This window comes from Lagopus leucura, unplaced genomic scaffold, assembly GCF_019238085.1.
Source record: "Lagopus leucura isolate 7727_CA_CO unplaced genomic scaffold, USGS_WTPT01 Super-Scaffold_100012, whole genome shotgun sequence".
NCBI classification, from domain to species: domain Eukaryota; kingdom Metazoa; phylum Chordata; class Aves; order Galliformes; family Phasianidae; genus Lagopus; species Lagopus leucura.
This window is the reverse complement of record NW_024962267.1, coordinates 2613778-2619777: the sequence shown is the minus strand read 5'-3', so window position 1 is coordinate 2619777 and position 6000 is coordinate 2613778. Positions and strand designations below refer to the sequence as shown.

The window sequence follows — 6000 nt, the reverse complement described above, 5'->3', positions numbered from 1 at the left end:
CACTCGTCCTTCAAAACATTGCAGAAGAGAGATTTAAATAAGTATCACAGTAGTTTACAGATAAAACAGGTAATGGTGGCGTTAGTTAAAAGAGGTCTTGCTCACTGAGGTTTACTTTTTGGTCTACTTGAGTCTGGAATTGCTAAACATGCCGTGAAAAACCAAACAGAAGGATTCTTGTGATTCATGTTCTTTTTTTCCTTTTCCTTTTCAAAGGAAATAGTTGTTTCTGTCTTACTAAATAATACCTGAATTTATGGCATGTGGGTAAACAAGTGTTATGTCTACTTAGCCATGTGATTATAAATGTTTCACTCTAAGATATTAGAAAAAAATACACTTCAGTTTTGTCAGATCTTTAATATCAACTGATGCTGTAATTTTACATTGCAATATAACTGAATTCACACTAGGTAAGTAACAGGTAATTTTTAGCCTGCATGTTAACTTCTTACTTAAGAGTTTCTTATGGTGTTACAAAATGCAGATTACTTTGGTAATGTTTGGTAAACATTAATATGCTGGAAAGGGCTTGTCATTCTCAGAACAGTAAATATTCCCCAGCCTGAGCTTCCAAGAAGTCCCCAAATGCCATTATGGAACCTGCTCTAAGTGACTATAACTATAAGTTGCTGTGTGCCTGGGACTAGGTTCAAACAAGTATCAGATGCTCGTCCCTCGTGCCATTTCATTTCACCAAGATGAAACTTTTATTCAAGTCATAAAGTATATATAGTATTTGTCTTAAAGAAAGTTCATTAAAATATTGATCTTATCACTAGAGCTTTCACTGTGGTGGAAAAAACTGCTTCAGCCCAATGAATTACAGTTAATCTGTGTGACATCTTCATTCTTTTCCCTCTGCAGTATTAATGACATAATGCTGATGGTATGAGTGTTCTTCATTCCTGAGCTGATCCTGTTTGTTTGAAAACTGCATTCAACTACAGCATTACAAGTCTCCAATAATGGATGTAAGTATTCAGTAGTACTCACGGATAGATTAAAAAAAAAAAAAAATGTTACACATGTCAGTGTGAATTATTATCCTAGTTTTAGTGGTTTAGAATTTGAAAAACAAAGGGAGGTTGATGTTTGAAGTATGTCATTGAAATCTCCAGGGAGGGGGGAAATTGGTAGCGTTACACTACAGGGCTAGTTACTGGAAACATTAGAGCTATGTTCATGAAAGTACTTCTCCTGTGATCCACCTTTAAAGGGAGGTCTGTTATTTGCCTCCTAATCTCTGCCTGAAGCTGCAAATAGTTTTTCGAAGCTTTTGAGGAGAGGTGCCTCTTTGAATATCTTTTGTCTTTCTAAAATGTGAGGAAAAGATTCGGTAGAGGGAAAAGGTGTGGCAATTCTATAGGATCTGTCAATCAATCATATAGGCTTGGTTCAGACCCCAGCCCATGCTTTTTGTGCATTGACCATGAGGGGAAAAAAAAAAGTTTCTGCAGATTCACTATATTTAATCATTTTAGCTTTCTTCAGAGTAAGCATTTAAATTTATCTGTGCTGATGTTTAAGGTGTTTTGTTTTAATGTTAAATTTAATGTATTTGAAAGAAGAGTAACATTTTGTAATATAATACAGAGTTATCCTGCAGTTTATCTATAGTAAACTTGGACCAGAAGTTAGGAAAATGGAACACCTTGGGTTTTGGAGCCATTTAATGTTGTGTAGCTATGTTGTACTTGTTATAGTAACAGAACTAACAGGAATGATACAGCTTGCTGAGGCAGCGTGGTGTTTACAGTCTCAAAGTTATGATACATGTTTTACCCAAATGAGATAATGTATCTGGCTAAGCTCTATGAATCTGTCATGGTGCTGCACTCGACTGAGAGTAAGGTTGAGCTCATTAAAATTAAGATTTGCTCTGAACTCATCAAACAGTATGAATACTCAGCTTACGAGACTAATGAACAAGTAAATTTTATCATCTTGCCTTTTATCGAAAGATCCTTTTTCTCCTGCTCTATTCTAGCTCTGTGCTATTAAAGAAAAAAAGAAAACAAACAAACAAACAAAACTATATTTGATCAATGAGTGTTCTATTGAACTGAATTCTTCAATACTAAATATTCTTTTAAGTTCTGCCTAGAGATGACACGTTGCAGTTGATATGGCATGTAAAATTTACAAGCAGAAAGCCACAATTAAATGTTAACATATTATAAAAATAACACAACGCCAAATCCAAACTATCTCCAGTGAAATATAAAATCAAATTACTGCTTTTCATAATAGACGAATGCTGTCCATATTTTTGATAACTTATTTGTAGATTTGGGTTGTCCTCATCAAAAATTATGAGATGAGTAAACTTTAAATTATTGACCTTTGAAGATTTCAAAAACATTTGACAATGTTCATAAATGAAAATTATATAGAATACATTTGCAAAACATATGAATCCATTCTGTTATATTTTATTGAATAATTACTTAACAGACTTATGACACCCGTCAAAAAACAAACTAATTTTGCATTGACAAGCATGTCACATTCCCTTATTAGAAGCTTCCCTTACTGTATATGTGTGATTGTCCATTGCCATTTCTGTGATGAAGTGAATTGTTTAATTTATGTATAAAGGAATTAAATGCACTATTCTCTCTGACATTACCAGCATAGACTTGAGAGAACAGGAGGAGTAAGTGGAAGGGGGAGAAATAAAAGGGAGATAGTCATGTAGTGAGCTATTTTTGCACTAGCATGGTGATACATTGCATACACTTACTATATAAGTGCAAACAGAAGTATACAATTTAGGAATCTCAAATATGTTTGCATGTTCGTGTGTTGTATAACAGGTATTTGACTTTGGAACCAAGTGTAATCAATATTGTTTCTCTATTAAACCAAAGCACAGGCTCTCTTAAACTGTAGTGTGGTCTTCAAAGTAGGGTCCAGGATCTGGACAAGACAATTGAGCTGCAGGAAGAAACTAATTTATATCAGTATATTTTAACATTTATTTAACAATTTAACGTTTTAAATTATTTATTATATCTTTCATTCTTTTTAATACCTATTTTTGTGTACATAATATATTGGTACTTATAGAATAGTACATGTATATTATTTAAATATATATATATGTACACTGGGAGGGCATTCTCAAAAGTGTCTTACTGGTAGGCGTATGGGTTTGCCATCAGAAATGTTTGGAGACCACTACTGTAGACTACTGAAAGAGGAAATCAGATCAAAGTGGTAAAACTAACCTTCAAAGTTGTTCTGCCCATTCCCTGATGACATCTTCTCAAAGATTGCTCTCCCCCTCTTCACACTGGACTCATTCAAGATGTCAGATTGGCTCCCAGGATGACTCTTCACTGTTGATGAAAGTGAACTCCTCTCACTTTCTGCTTCCTGTGAGAAAACATCACAGTGATGTGAGTTGAAAGCTATTAGTAGGAAACAGATATAGTTTTCAGGGTGGAAAAGGGTATAAAGAGGGAGTGGATTGGAAGACAGTGCTCTTATGGGGGGGGTAATGGGCTACAAAACGCTCTGGGGTAAATTCTATGGCACTGTAGGTTGTGAATTAGTGGGTGCAGCTTAGTTTATAATTCAACACATCATCATGCTTGGCAGTGTCTTGCTGTGTCTTGCTTGCTCATCTTTCCTTTCAGAAGTGAAAAGGTTTCATGGTAAGGATTGCAGTAAAAGATGCCATCTGCTCATATAAATGCTTTTTTGTGCATAGAAATGTTGACAGAAAATTTTATTAATTTCATTACCTGGTATGCAAGGTTTTGTAAACACAACAAATGAGACCAGATGAACATGGGCATTCATTATTCAGAGGCCTGTTTTTCGGTTATACTTTGATATGTATTAATTGAATATGGTTTATTGCTATCGTGATCCAATGTTCCAGTATTTACCGAATATCATTAGTTTCCCAATGTGGTCTCAGCCCTATGAGGTAAAGTGAGCAAATTATAGCTTAGCAAAATGTTTGTGTCAAACTTTGTGTTTTGGGGTGTTTCTGCTTCCTCTCATACAATATAGTGCTCAGTACGGAGAAGTGCAATGTGTTGGATATAACACCCATAAAGTCTTGACTACAATTGTTATGTGAAAGATCTGAAACAGCAGGAATAGTAAAAAACAAAAACAAAAAAACCAAACAAACAAACCACAAAAGAAACAAACAAACAAAACTACTTTTTTTTTAATTTATATTTTTCCAAAGGAATAAGGTGAAAAATCCTCTGTAAACTGGGGGAGCATACTGGTAGCCTGAATATGAAATAATGTTTCCTGTGCTAGTACAGGGATGGAGAACGGAACAAGTCACTTGTAAAAATTATCACTATTCCAAGTTTGCTTCAATTAGAGTTGCACAGGAATGGGATATAATAGATCACAGCTTTTCAAACGCTGTATGCAAGTTCTCTAGATTAGATTTCTGTTTTCTTTAGTCACACTAAATAAGATATGGTACTTCATATTGGCTTCAGACTGTTAGATAACTGCTTGGAACTTTCAATACTATGAAATAGTATTTAATCTGACTTATAATGCTAATTAAAACAGGCATTTAATTACCTTCTGTTCTTTGTAGTAATAGTGTATTGGCATACAGCATTTTCAGACTCATAACTGACAAAATGACAGTGTGAAACACAAGTTATATTTTTGGTGTAAATAGCTAAGTGTATGACAAAAGGAACTTTTTTATTTGGTAAATGGAATTAATCAGATTTCTGCAGTTTTCCAATTGTATAAGCTATTATCATGGGCAGATGGATATCAATTAGGCAGAAACTATTCAAACAAAAAATTTAGAAGCCTCCAGTAAAGTTAAATCATATTCCTGAAGTCAGTTTTCACTCGCAGTCTGTGGGACCTGCCGATATTGTAGTTGTAACTCTGAAATTTCTTTTGTGGCCTTGTCAAGTCAGATTTGATCTACTGCTAGAACTCATGACCTGGATTAGATCACTTAGCACAGTTTCATTTTGCTCCAGCGTTGTAAAGCACCTGAAAATGAACATCCATGTGCATTGCAAAAATCTATTTCATGGCCTCACTGAGGTGTATGCAAGACTTTCGAAACAATTTAAGTGAGATTTTAAAAATATACTTAGTTCACAAATGTGGAACTTCTAACTGTTAGTAAGACATAAGGAGAATAATTATAACTCTTCCACTTCTGGCTAAAGAGCACTCCAAACCTTAGCTCTAAACTCAGCATTACAGAAGAAGCCAGGGCTATGGCAGAATGGTATGGTATAATGTCTGTGCTAAAAAGAGGTCTGTGAGTACATGCAAGTTTCCGTAAACTCATATCTTCCTTTTAATAAGGTAACAGTCAGGTCTGTAGGAGCCCTAGAAGGAAGGTATGATTCTCAAGATCTCTATATGAAGCCACTGAGTTTCAAGACATCTTTTAAAGTTAATTTATGACAGCTTAAAGTAGATCAGCAGTCAGGTTGTGTAATGCTGCTGGGGAAGCTGAACCAGTGAATGAATGTGGGGGAGGATGACTTAATAAAAGAACACATATTAATAAAATGTATATTTATCTGCATAGAATAGCCTACTAATTCATTATAACGCATCCTATTTTATATGATACTGAATTTAGCTTCAGTCTTGTCTAGGAATAACATATAACAAGAGTTAAAGGAGCACAAAGGTAAAATCATTTGTACGCTTGCTGAAATAATTCTTTAACAGCAGTCTTCTGAAATAATTATGTAAAAATATTTGCTGAATTATGTTCATATTTATGATGATATATTATGAGGTATGTACTATCAGTAGTAAATTATTTTATGAAACTGAAATGAAGTTGCTGTTTATAATTTTTGCCCATAATGTTGTTTATGTGAGGATAGGCATTTCTATTTTCAAAGAATTCAGATATTTTGAAGCTTATTGAGAAAAAGACTGAATAAACATTTGCACTTTTTTAGTATTACTAAACTATATGAGAACTCTATTTGATCTTGTCTGATAGATGAACCGACATATAAC

The 6000-nt window shown here is 34.1% G+C and overlaps 1 long non-coding RNA gene across 1 annotated transcript in view; it reads left to right on the top strand.

The window, feature by feature from the left end:
• The first annotated feature begins 932 nt into the window (after window positions 1-932).
• LOC122181696 overlaps window positions 933-6000 on the top strand; it is a 53329-nt gene continuing 48261 nt past the window's right edge. The window contains exon 1 of the long non-coding RNA XR_006179546.1: window positions 933-974. This is a non-coding gene — a long non-coding RNA (uncharacterized LOC122181696). The remainder of the gene's footprint in view (window positions 975-6000) is intronic.